This window comes from Ornithorhynchus anatinus, chromosome X1, assembly GCF_004115215.2.
Source record: "Ornithorhynchus anatinus isolate Pmale09 chromosome X1, mOrnAna1.pri.v4, whole genome shotgun sequence".
NCBI lineage: Eukaryota > Metazoa > Chordata > Mammalia > Monotremata > Ornithorhynchidae > Ornithorhynchus > Ornithorhynchus anatinus.
The window spans coordinates 86,542,803-86,555,779 of record NC_041749.1 but is presented as its reverse complement, the minus strand read 5'-3'; the positions used below and the strand labels follow the sequence as shown (position 1 = coordinate 86,555,779).

The following is a 12,977-nucleotide window of genomic DNA, read 5'->3' as shown; positions in this document are numbered from 1 at the left end:
CTGAAAAATCCCGACCCTCTCTGCAAGTGATATGCATCACCCTTGCCGGTCACCGGATGAAATGTTGCCAGACTGAAGTGTCTCTGCTTCCACCAGAGCGAAGACACAGCTGGAAAAAAAGTGGGGACGGCCCAGGTTGACCAGAGGAGACCCCAGACCGCTGGTTGGTACTTCAATTCTCTGGTGTCCATTCATTCAGTCTGGGAAAACAAAGTGGCCATAAGGGCTTTCAAATTGCTAGAAGGAAATGAGGTGGGTTTTTTTTTTAATGGTATTTAAGTGCTTACTATGTGCCAGGCACCGTACTAAGCTCCGGGTAGATACAAGCTAATCAGGTTGGACACAGTCCACGTCCCGCGTCAATCAATCGACGGTATTTATTGAGCACTTTATTATGTGCAGAGCACTGTACAGTATCACAGAATTAGCAGATACGGTCCCTGCCCATAATGAGCTTACAGTCTAGAGGGGGAGATGGACACGAATATGAATATAAAACTAATTTTTACTATGTAATCCAAAGATCTGTGCACAAGTGCTCTGGGGCTGGGGGTGGGGCGAGTATCAAATTTCCAAAGGTCACCCATCCAAGTGCAGAGATGACGCAGAAGGGAGAGGGAGCCAGGGGAAAGAGGGCTTTATTGGGGAAGTCCTCTTCGAGAAGATGTGACCTTAATAATGGAGAGAGTGGTGGTCTGGCGTACGTGGAGGGGGAAGGAGTTTTAGGCCGGGGTGGGATGTGGGAAAGGCGCTGGCGGTGAGATAGATGAGACGGGGGCACAGTGAGTAAGCCGGCGGTAGAGGAGCGGACCGTGCAGGCTGGGCTGTACCAGGAGATTAATGAGGTGAGGTAGGATGGGGCAAGCTGATGGAGTGCTTTAAAGCCGCTGGTAAGGAGTTTCTGTTTGATGCAGAGTCGCATGGGCGGCCACTGGAGGTTTCTGTGGAGTGGGGAGACACGGACTGACCGTTTCTGATGATAAACGATCCGTGCAGCAGAGTGACGTATGGATTGGAGTGGGGAGAGGCAGGAGGCCAGGAGGTCAGCGAGGAGGCAGACGCAGTAGTCGAGGCAGGATAGGATAAGCGCTTGGATCAGCACGGTAGCAGTTCGGATGGAGAGGAAAGTGCAGATTTTAGCGATGTCGTGAAGGTGGAACCGACAGGATCTGGTGGCAGATCGAACAGGTGGTGGAATGAGAGAGACGTGTCGAGGACAACGCCGGGGATACGGACTTGTGAGATAGGGTGGATAGCAGTGTTGTCTACAGTGATGGGAAGGACAGAGGGAGGGCAGGGTTTGGGTGGGAAGATAAGGACTTCAGTTTTGGACACGTTCAATTTGAGGTGTCACCGGTACGCCTAAGGACAATAAATCTCGAAGGCAGGAGAAAATGTGAGATTGCAGGGAAGGAGAGAGGACAGGGCTGGAGATAGAGATTTGGGAATCATCTGCATAGAGATAGTAATCGAAGCCACGGGAGTGAATGAGTTCTCCAAAGGAGGGGGTGTAGAAGAAGGGAAGGGGACTTAGAACTGAGCCTTGAGAAACCCCTACTGTGAGAGGGTGGGAAGCAGCGGAGGAGCCTGCAAAAGAGACTGAGAAGGAGCGGTCAGAGAGATAGGAGGAAAATCAAGAGAGGACGAGTGTCGGTGAATCCAAGGGTGGATAAAGTTTTCAAGGAGTAGGGGGTGGTCTAGAATGTCAAAGGCAGCTGAAAGGCCTAGGACCACTAGGATGGAGTAGTCGGTTAGACTCGGAGAGAAGCAGGTTACCTTAGAGAGGGCTCTTTCTCAGGAGTGAAGGGGACGGAAGCCAGATTGGAGGGGACCTAGGAGAGAATCGGAGGAGAGGAAGTGGGGAGAGTGGGTGGAAACAACTCGCTCAAGAAGTTTGGAGAGAAACCGTAGGACAGACACGGGGCGATAACTGGAGGGAGCCGTGGGGTCGAGGGAGGGGTTTTAAAGGTAGGGCTTACGTAAGCACGTTTGAAGGAAGAAGCTGCTGGAAAGTGAACAGTTGAGGATGGCAGTCAAGGAGGGAAGAAGGGGGGGGGAGCATTTTCAAAAGGTATGAAGGGTTGGGGTCAGAAGCACAGGTAGAGAGGAGGCGAGAGAGTTCATCTTGAGCTACTGCAGTGAACGCAGGAAGAGTCGAGGAGGTTGGAGGAGGTGGGGTGGATTGGAGAGGGGCAGGGAAGGCTTTAGGGAGATCACGCCTGATGGTCTCATATCTGTCGATGAAGTGTGTGGCCAGGGGATTAGGGGAAAGAGATGATGCGGGTGGGGAGACAGGAGGTTTGCGAAAGGAGCTAAATGCCCGGAACAGCTGGCGGAGGCAGCGGGCACAGGAGCGAGTTAGGAAGGAGAAGTATCGTTGTCGAGCAGGGAGAGAGGGCTGAGTCGAAGCAGATAAGAATGAATTTAAGGGGCTCACATGGGGTTCCCCCTCTTAGTCCCCATTTTACAGATCGGGTAGCCGAGGCGCAGAGAAGCAAAGCGACTCGCCCAAGGTCACCCAGCAAACGAGCGGCGGAGCTGGGATTGGAAGCCAAGTCCGGGGCCTCTTGACTCCCAGGCCCATGCTCTAACCACTAGGCCACGCTGCTTCTAAACGATGGAAAGGAGGGAAGCGATGCAGCAGAACTCCTAAATTAGGACCGAATGGGGGTTCAGAAGAGGAACTCGGGAGATTCGGCAGGCTTTATTCTGCTGAGCTTGGCATGGGAGCCGCACGACTTGGACTGGGATTTGGAGTCGAAGAAACCAAGTTCTTATTTCTGTGCTGATTTACCATCTGGGAGAGAGTTTCTGTGATGGCTAGAAACGTTGGCATCAAACTGTTGCTTTTTGGGTGGTTTCTGAACACCAAGCCAATGGTTGAAGTGTAATCCTGCCTTTACCGGGAGGAACGGACCAGGGGCCTCCGAAAAGCCCACACCAGTCTGGAGTCTATGGGTTCAGCGCTACCTTGGCGGCCCAGGACTGATTTTGATTACGAGCGGCAGGGCGGCTGGCCCTTTCCGGGACTCCCCTCTTAAAGAGTATTGAATTCTCCTCTTCGGCTTGGATTGGCGCTCCGCTCGTGGGCCAAGGATTTCCAGCACCGGAGAAGTTTCCCCCTTCTGTAAAGCGCTCTGGCAAATTTAACTTCGGAAAGGGGAGGGAGCTGGGGGGAGATCCCAGAGGCCCGTCCTGCCGATCATCCCACCGGGCCCCGCCGAAGCTAGAATTTGGAGGGCTTTGGGAAACCTTTCTGGGCTCCCTCTGACCTTCCTCCTACCCCAAAAGCTCCCGTGGGCGTGGTGCTGTTCAGTGCAGGTGACGGCTCAGGGAATTCATCAAAAGCGGCAGGCTCGATTCCCCGTGGCGGGTGCGTTCGCGTGAACCCCCTGCACCGTCCTGAGGAGAGAGCGTCCGAGAGGACGCGGCATCTATCCTCCATGGCAGCGAGAACTCTGTCGTAAAGGAAATCGGGTGTACTGGACCCTGCCAGGAAGGTGAGGGGCACCCGACGTCCTACTCTGTGGAGAAAGGGGAGTTGGTTACCAGATGCTATTCCCCCGGCTCCCTCCCCCCCTACGTTTCAACCCTCTCCCCGCCCCGGCAGCTGGGAATCTTGCAATCGCCTTCTTCTGCGGTCTCCTTCCCGGGGCCACTGGGATGGTGGGCACAGGGAGGGAAAAGCCAAAGAGTCACTGCAGGGATCCCCAAGGTGTCCCCCGCCCGCCCCCCCCCAACACTTAAATAACGACAGTAAGAATTCTGGTATTTGTACAGTGCTCGCCGCGCGCCAGGCACCGCACTAAGTGTCGGGGCGGATAGAGGCAAATCGGATTGGAGGCGGCCCCCGTCCCCCTGGGGGGCTCACGGTCTCAATCCCCATTTGGCAGATGAGGAAACTGAGGCCCGGAGAAGCGAAGCGACTTGCCCGAGCTCACGCAGCGGGCAAGTGACGGCGGAGGGATCCGAACCCGGGTCCTTCCGACTCCCGGTCGATCCACCGCCCGGGGCCGCAGACCACCCCCCGCCAACGGAACCGGTCCGGGGGGGCGTCTCGCCGCTCTCCCAGAAGGAGGGAGAGGCCTGCGCTGCCGGATTTGTTCTCCCCGCACCCATCGGCGGGGACAAGTGGCCCGGCTGTCGATTCGGGCCTCGATGAGATGGTGAGATGGCGGGGTCCGGCGGGGATCTCGGTCCAGCGTGGTCCATTCCCCGGGGGCGCTGGCGCGGCTGGGGATCGGGAGCGTCCGGAAAGGGAGACCCTGCGGGGGCCGGGCCTCCCCTGAAGCGTCGGCAGATACGAGGATCGCGTTTCCCCCGTTTCGCCAGCCGGGAACCGAGGCTTCCGCCCAGAACGGGCACAACCCGCTCCCCCGCCGCCCTCCCCTTCCCCGCGGGGCTCCCCCCCCTCCGCCCGCCGGCTTGCCCGCCGTTCCCCGGCGATCCTCCTCTCCCCGCGCCCCGGAGATTGGCACGGGCAGCGGCTCCCCTCCAGCGGCCGGAGAGGGGAATCTCCGCAGGACCGACCGCGCCTCAACGGCACGGACCGGGCAACGGAGAGAGAGAGGGAGAGGCGACCCCATCTCCGGACGGATCGGAGAGGCCGCTCGGGAACGCCAAGCTCCCGCCGCCACCGGCTCTTCCCCCGCGATGCTCTTCCCCCGGGCGGTCGGCGGCCCCGTCGGGGCCCCGCCCCGGGAGTGGCTCTTCCCCGCGGTCCTCCCGGGCCACTCTGGCTCCCAGAGACCGGGAGCCTCCCCGGCCGGTGGCGTGCCATCCCGGGGCGGAGGTGGGGGGGGGGGGGAGCGGCGCCGGGCGCGGAGCTCGGCTCTCCGCCTCCGCGGATTTCCCTTTCGGGGGCGGGGGGAGGGAAGGCACCACGTGCGCGTCCCATCGGCCCGAGTCCCTCCGCGGGAGCGAGTTGGGGGACAGTGGGAGGCCAGCGCCTCCTTCCTCCGCGTTGCCGCCCAACTTTTTCAAAGTAAGGCGCCTCGGCTCTCTCCGGCGGCGTTTTCGGGCCGGCGATCTCCGGGAGTTCTCGCTCCCGCGGCCTCGGGAGGTCTTCTCCCGGCCCCCCGACCGTGGCTCCGGAGAGCTCGCCGTCGGCCCGTCCCCCTCCGCTTGAAGCGGTGGCTCCAAGAGAGCGAGACCTGCGGGTCGGGGATTTAGGGGAGCGGCCGGGGCAGGGGGAAGGCGGGGAGATGCAACCTGCCTCTCCTTCCGCCCGGAGCGGGGTAGAGCCGTTTAGACGGGAGACAAACAAGGTGGGCGCTCGGACCCCCCCCGCACCCGGGAAGGGATGCGAGCCCGCCTCCTCTCCCAGCAATCCCCCAGAGGCGGACCGCAGGGGCCGGGAGGTGCGGGGGTCCCCCCGGAGAAAAGGGGAGAGGCGGCGACGAGGAGAAAGCGGCGAGCCCCAGGCCGGGGTGGGCGACGGGGTCCCGAGCCCGCGGCGGGGAGGTCGTGTCCCCCCACCAGACCCTAGGCACGGCTATTTGGGGCGAGGGGAGAGGGAGGGGATCGCCAAGCGAGAGGGGCGGCGGGCGCATGCGCTCTGCGCGGCCGTGCCATATTGGAATGAGGCGGAGAGCGGAGCGCCGCCGCCGCCTCCGCCGGAGCGCGGGTGGGAGGGGAGGGGCGGGGGGGCGGGGAGAGGAGCCCGGCTGCCCCGCTCCGCTCAGCCCGGCAGGAAGGAGACGAGCGAGCGCTTAGAGAAAAGGAGGAAAAAAAAAAAGCCCCTCATCAACTCCCGGTAGGCAAAAGCGACCGCCGGCCGGGCCTCCGCGCCGGTCTTCCCTCCCTCGTTCGGCGGCCTGAGGGGGGCAGCGGCGCGTTTGGCGGCGGGGGTTTGAGAAAAAGGTGTGTGTGTGTGTATGTGCGTGTGCTGGGGGAGGGGACGCGGGGTGTGCGCGCGCGGAGGGGTGAGGGGTGGTGGTGGGGTGAAACCGCCTCCCTCAACTTTGGTCGGGAGAAATGAGAGAAGGAGCGAAAGCCCAAGCGGGCTCGGTGAGGATGTTGGGGCGAAAGCGCCAACGGGCGGCGGCGGCGGCGCGCGCGCGGGCGGAAGATCGGAGGCGGCTTGGGGCGCCGCGCGCGCGGGTGCCCGGCGGGCCGGGGGATGCACCGAGCGCGCGGCGCCCCCAAGCCGCCCCTCCTGCCCCCCGGAGGCGAGGTGCGCTCCCAGCCCCGCTTCCCCCCCCCCTTCCTCCCCGTTTTCCCGATTCCCCCCCCCCCCCCCGTTCGACTTCTCTCGGCCGCGGTCGGCGGCGGCGCCGCAACTCCCGGCGAAAAAAGTGAGGAGGGAGCTTGCGGCGCCGCATCTTGGGAAAGGAGAGCGGCCGAGGAAGGACCGAGAGCCTCCCGCTGCGGGCTCCCTCCCCGGCGTCGGGGCCGGGGGGGGCCCGACCCCCCTAGTTCCGTAGAGCCGAGCCGTCAAAGTTCCTCTCCCCGCACCTCGCACCCTTCATTTCCGCCCCTGCTCCCCCGCTGCGGAGAGGCGCGTCTTTTCTGCTGCTCGGCTCCCCATCCCCCATCCGGCGCGCTGCGGTCGGGGAAACCCTCCCCGTAGGGCTGCGGGATCGCTGTCCCCGCGCCCGCGACGATTTCGGAGCTTCGCGTCTTTGCTCCCTTCCCTCCCGTCTCCTGGAACCTGGATGGAAGGTGAGGAGGCCCCGAGGGCCGCCCCCCGCGCGCCCCGGTTATCGAACCACCTTCTCCGCTTATTGTAAACGAGCGAGTCCTGACGGTAAGGGGTGGAGAGCCCCCGGGAAAAACCCCTTTATGGGGGAGGTGCCTCCGCGCTCTCCCCTCCCCCCCCCCCCCCAGCGCCCGTCCCGGCCGCGGGGACCGACGCCCCCCCATGCCGGGGACTTGGGACCGCCAATCTGCTGGGAGGCGGCCCCGGCGGCGGCGGCGGCTGCTGCGGACTTGTGTGCCGGGGAGAGGACCCGAAGGTAACTCCCCTCTGCGGCCGGAACGTTGCCCGCTCTGGGAAAACTGTCCCCGGGGCTGTCAGATGGCGGGCGCCTCGTGCAGAACTGTGGCAGACGTGGATGTCTTACAATCGGCTCCCGACCCGCCGCCTTTTTTCCCCCCCGCCCCCCCCCCCAATCCGGCGGGGTTGCCCCTCTCTTCCTTCGCTCCCTTAGTCGACGTGTAGCGTTTGAGGAGCCGTGGATTGCAGCGAAAATATTTGTTGTGCGGAAGAAAACCCGACCAAGAAACCCTCTGCTTAGCGTTTCACCACCCTCCCGCCCCTCCCGGCGATGCCTCTCGGGTGGAATGAGTTGTCTTGTTTTGATTGCCAGAGGTTGTTTTGCCACTGCCTCGAAAGCTTGATTTCTGCGACGAGGGAAGGTGGTGTTTTATTTATTTATTTATTTGTTTCTGGCGAAGATGTGTGATGAGAAATAGTGGTCTCGCAGACGGGGACCCGGTGGCAGCGAAACGGTCGGGTCCGGGTGGTTCCCGAAAAAGACCATCTTGAGTTTTCTTTGAGACGTCGGCGACTTTAAGATTAACGGTAGTACGCGGGCACGTTTTAATCTGTTACGATGCGGCCGAGGGTTCTGTGGCTGAATTGGTCTTGGGGGAGAAAAGGAACAAACAAGCCCGATAGTTAACCGCTAAGTAATAACAAGGTGGGGTGTTTGATGTTCCCAGAGGGATCCCTGAAAGTTATGGCTGCTTAATGGTCCCAGGTGGATTTTTACACGGTGATTATTTGCACTTTGAAGAAACAAGCTGCTGTCAGCGAAGTGAGTTAAAAAGAATCCGTTAATTTTGACAGTATTCTATGTTTTACCCTCTTGCGGAGTCTTCTTATATTCTGTTTGAGAGAGTGAAGTTAAGGAAAGAGAGTTTTGCTCTCCTGATCTTCAGGAAAATGGTTACGGGTAGTCTGTTATGAATGTTTGGGAAGGCGTGGAGTCTCCCGTCCGTCATTGGAGAACAGAGCACGTTGAAAAAATGGGATGGATTCAGTTTTAATAGGTAATACTGTGTTTTAATCATCAGGGTGAACTTAGACTCTAATGCGATGTAGCTCGCAGTGCCAGACAAGTACAAGGTACTTTACGGCAGATTGAAAAAAAAAAAAACAAAACACTTCTCTCATGCTTCCAGAGCTTCACAGTCTTTTTTAGACAACCGTTCCTATCATTTCAATAAAGTGAGTTAGTTCGCAGTGCCAGAAAAATACGAGGTACTTTACTCCAGATAAGCTTCACGAACTTTATACAGCCATTCCCGTCATTCAAACTCAACCGTCTTTGGGAGAGCAGAAATGGCATTTTAGCCAAAAGCAGTGGGATAATCCTTTATTATGCTCCTCGTGGTCTTTAATGTTCAGAACAGACACTTCATCAAACTTGCCTGAAAGGCCTTGAACGGTGAACAGCAAACAGTATTGTACTTGATGTGTCATTTCTAAAAGGATGAACAGTTGAGCTGATACTTTAAGTGTTGAATCGGGGGCTCATGGGAGTCTTTGTATTAACAGGCTCGGGCTTAAACCTCTGTAAGCTCTCTGGTGAAGGGGTTCATGAGTTTGCAGTCATCTAAGCTCAAGGTGGTTGATGAAATGAAACGGGAAAAATTCAAAACTAGGTTGGAGATGCTGGCAGTTGAATCATTTGAAAGAACGAGGGACTCATTCAGGAATGGGCATCTATGAACCAGACGTTTTATAAATTCGAGAAAGAATGTTGTTAACATACAGGCTTTACCCTCCCCCTTCTCTTCCTCCCACCCCCCACAAAGAAGGATTCACTGTCAAAGATACTGACTGGGTTGGCTCGTGTGCCTGTCTCATTTACCAAAGTTGAAATAAAAAGTAAAGTAGAAAGTAAGGCGAATCCAAAATGGCAAAAACGCACTATAAAAGTCATCCAGCTTTAGTGGAACAACATACAGTATTTGCGAAGTGTATTAAGTTTGTTTTCCGAGAGCAGCGGCGGTGTTGTGTGGTCAGTAGAGAACCCTGTGCGTCCTCAAATATTCAACAACAATTGGTGTAACTTCTCCTAACAATAGTACAGGAAGTCCTCGCGCTTAGGACACGAATGATTCCTGAAAACTGCATCGAAAGTTAAAACCGATTTGGTCACTGGCACAGTGGCGTAAAGGGGGGATTTGTACCTCCTGAACCGTGGTCGGGTTTTTTTTTTTTTTTACTAGACCCCAATTTCTATCCTCAACCAATTCCGGTTAAGTAACATAAGTATGTCGATGTATTTATATTGAGTTAACGAGGTTCCGTGATGAGGTAGCCGATTTTTATGTCTTTGGGAGAAAAGTGGCCGTATCGATCCTCCCTGGTCATTCTGTCTGGCGATCGAGTGATTCCCCCTCTTCCTCCACCTCTTTTAATTTTTTGGCTCCATTTCCACTTGGCTCTTCTGCTACCCCCCTCCCCCTCCGCCCCCATCTGTGCCCCACTAACGAAGGGGCGTAAGGGAGGCTGGTGTTGTAAAGTCAAAACCGATGTGTTGTAAAGCTGAAACGGAATGCATTTAGAAATACAAGCGCTGTTCATCTTAACCCGAAACATCTTAAAACCGAGGACTGCCTGTACCAGGTTAGATGCTTTTGTGGGTTTTCCTGCAACTTTTGTTAGAGAGGTGGTCAGAGGCAGGTAAGGGGGCATGCTGTCTTAACTGACTTGATCGTAGCTGGAGAAGCAGTCTAGTTCTGATGAACTGTGAACTTGAGTAGCACAAGTGAAACGTTTTCACTGCTATTAAAGATGACAATTTCCTCTTGTAAATTATTCTTTAGCGGAATGCTTCTCCAAAAGTGGGTAGCAACCAGATCAAATCATGGGATGAGCTCCGTCTCAGCCTCTTGTTTCCGGATTATTTCCAGCCTCTCTGCCGGCTGGAGCCAGGGACGGGATTTTCCCGTCCAGGCGTGTGGCCCTCTCCCCTCCGACCGAAGCTCACGTGTGGCTCCAGCCGGCAGACCCCACTTTCTCTCTGCTGCAGAGGAATGATCTTCGGCTTTCTTCTACCTTCGGACTCAAGGTAAGTCTTCGTCCTCCTTTCTGTCCCTCCCTACCTGAGACCTCTCTGCCAGGGAGGGAAGAAAGGTGTAAATGTACCTACCCTCTCTCATTTGGCCCCTGACTCCGAGAGAAGGGGGAGCTCCCTTGGGCAAGGATTCTCAGGTGGCACGGGACAGGGGATCCCTTCCTCCCACCCTGGGCCCCCTTCCGCCCCTCAGTGGAGCCTCGGTGGAGATGCTCCGGGGAGGGGGTAGGGGTACCTGCTGTTGCAGCCGTGGGCGCGGGCTGCTTTCCTCCCACGCCCCGCCCCCGTCATCCCCGCTCTCCCAGAGGTCCCCATCCGCGCCCTGACCTGTGCGCCTCACTTTTGTCCCTGAGCAGGAGGCGAAGGGACCGGGCTGTCACTCCTAGGTGGCAGGTCACGGCAGGAGGCGTTGCAAGCCTTGATCTGCCTTCGACCTAAAACCGAAAGTAAAAAAGAAAAAAAAAAGTCACAAAGGGGCAACCCTCTGTCCTGACACCCACCTGGGAAAGGGGTGTGCCAATTATTATTAGCATAAATTATGAACACACCAGCCTGATTAGCAAAAACCACCAGCACACCTATAACTTGTTTAGCATGATTTATGCCCACACCCCAGCGGAATGGTGGAGGACATAATCTCAGATGGCCCAGTGGAGGAAATCGGGGAAGGTGTGTCCCGGACTCAAGACCACCGATACGGTCTCTACTCTCCCGCTCAGCCCCGAGCGGAATGACCCGGTGGATCCTCCTTGCTCCAGATGCTGTCAAGAGTGTGGCGTGGAGGAAATTGATAAACCAGTGGTGACTCTGTGGTGCGGGATAACCGTAGAGGACTTAGCCTGGAAAACGAAAAGGCTGACCTCCCTCCACCGCCCGGACATCGCTCGGTTACCAGACGATGTGGCTCGGCACCAGAAAACCGTCCGGGGCAAGATGGAGAAGCAACGTGGCCTAGGGGAATAGAGCATGGGCCCGGGAGTCCGAAGGACCTGGGTTCTAATGCCGGCTCCACCACTTGTTTGTGCTGTAACTTTGGGCAGGTCACTTCACTTCTCTGGTTCTCAATGACCTCAGCTGCAAATGGAGGTTAAAGGCTGTGAGCCCCACGTGGGACAGGGACTCTGTGTCCAACCTGATTCACTTGTCTCTATCCCAGCACTTAGTACAGTGCCTGGCACGTAGTAAACCCTTAAACAGATGCCATTAAAAAAAAAAGAAACAGGTGAAGAAGGCTAGACGGCCTCTTCCTAGAGGCCCAAACTGCCAAAGGGATCCATTCACACCCACCTTCTAAAGACCATGACTAAGTCGCGCAGAGCCTGGCCCTCGGCCAATCTAAGGGTGTTGGAAACACAGATATGATTGCAAGGAGGCGAGTTTATCAACAGTGGTTTTTATTGAGCACCTACTGTACGCTGAACCCCCTATTAAGTGCTTAGCAACGTACCCCAGATCTAAAAGATGTGCGCCTTGCCTAGCGAGGAACTTACAGTCCAACTTTAACAAGGAAATCCAGGAGCACCTAGATTCAGGTGTTACCCTGCAACCCTGAATCGCTATTCGGGCCAGAAAAAGCGGCGGACGGTTCAGCAAGGAGGGAAAGGTGAACCCTAACATCCAAGGCTCATTTAGAGAGCCAGCAGTTGTCAGCAGGGGTGGCTTTGGTGTCTGTAAAGATATCTGTGACTACCTGATGCCATTCCTTCCCTAACAAAAAGCTTTAGCGTCCCACTGGTCGAAGCAGCAGCCAGAGCGGCAGGGGCAGGTAGGTGATAGTGGTGACCGTGCTGTCCACTAGAACCCCCCAAACCTTGGCCCCTCAGGGCACTAACACCTAGGCAGTTGGCAGACTTAGGGTGTCCAGCACTTTGGACCGGGTCACCTCTGTCCCTACCCCATCTCCTCTGGATCCTCCAATAGTCGGGTTGGGATATCGCTCTGCTTCTCGCCACAACCAGTAACATTCCCCCTGAATCTCCCAAGAGGAACCGGGACCCTCTCACGATTAGGAGGAAGATTTGGGCCCCCTCTGCGCGAGAGGGCAATTCCAAGAAGTAGAGTCCTAGATCTCAGGTGGAAACACCTCATCTTAAAAGTTCCAAATGGTTTCACAGAAAGATCTTCCCACTCCTGGACAGGGGGATGGGCTGGGTCCCTTGGTCCTCAGAGTCACATCAGTCAATCAGTGGTATTTACCGACTACTTTAGCGTGTGCAGAGCACTGTACTAAGCACTTGGGAAAACACGATTACAGCAGAGTTGGTAGACACGATCCCCTCCCACAAGGAGCTTAGAGGGTACATACACTTTGAAATCCAGCCATACCACCGAAGATTCTTTTGATTCGTGGTTGGGCCAAAATATTACCGGTCCAGAGCCCTCCCTTTCGGCCTGACGTCGGCCCTCTGGTCTTCAGTCAATCGGTGGTACTTCTTGAATGCCTACTGAGTGCTAGGCACTGTACTGAGAGCTTGGAAGAGTGCAGAGAAGGCACATGTTCCCTGCCCTCAAGGAGCTTACAATCTAGTGGTTAGTCACAAAATGCCTTGCACGTTCAGTAACACCGTTATAGAGGCAGAGGATACTCTTCCCGTACATGGATGATGGGCTAGTAAATGCCAGGTCAAGGCTTGGGGCACCAGAAGATCTGAGATGAACATCGTCACTTCTTCAGTGTCTTTGGGTTTAAGTGAAACCTAAGGAAGCCCCAGCTGACCCGGCTGCGGTGGTTGGACTTCCTAGGGACACGCATCCACGTGATCAAAACCAGTGCCTTTCTCAGAAGAGGTGAGAGGACCGCCTAAACGTGATTACGGAAAATGCCAAGTGCCACCCAGGATAGTGCATTCCAATTGCTGGATTGGGAGAAAGAACCAACTAGCCTTGGCCGGGAACATCCGTTCCTAGAGCCAGACCCTGAGCTGATTGTCACTGTGGACGTAACTC

The 12,977-nt window shown here is 56.8% G+C and overlaps 1 protein-coding gene across 3 annotated transcripts in view; it reads left to right on the top strand.

The window, feature by feature from the left end:
- The first annotated feature begins 5,658 nt into the window (after positions 1-5,658).
- The window catches only part of SFMBT1 (Scm like with four mbt domains 1), a 139,081-nt gene continuing 131,762 nt past the window's right edge, over positions 5,659-12,977 (top strand). For 2 of the 3 annotated variants that reach the window (XM_029051376.2, XM_029051375.2), the window contains exon 1: positions 7,323-10,025. The gene's annotated coding sequence lies outside the window, so the exon portion shown is untranslated. Of the gene's footprint in view, positions 5,756-7,322; positions 10,026-12,977 lie in introns of those variants that run through there. The other variant, XM_029051381.2, reaches the window with a different exon arrangement.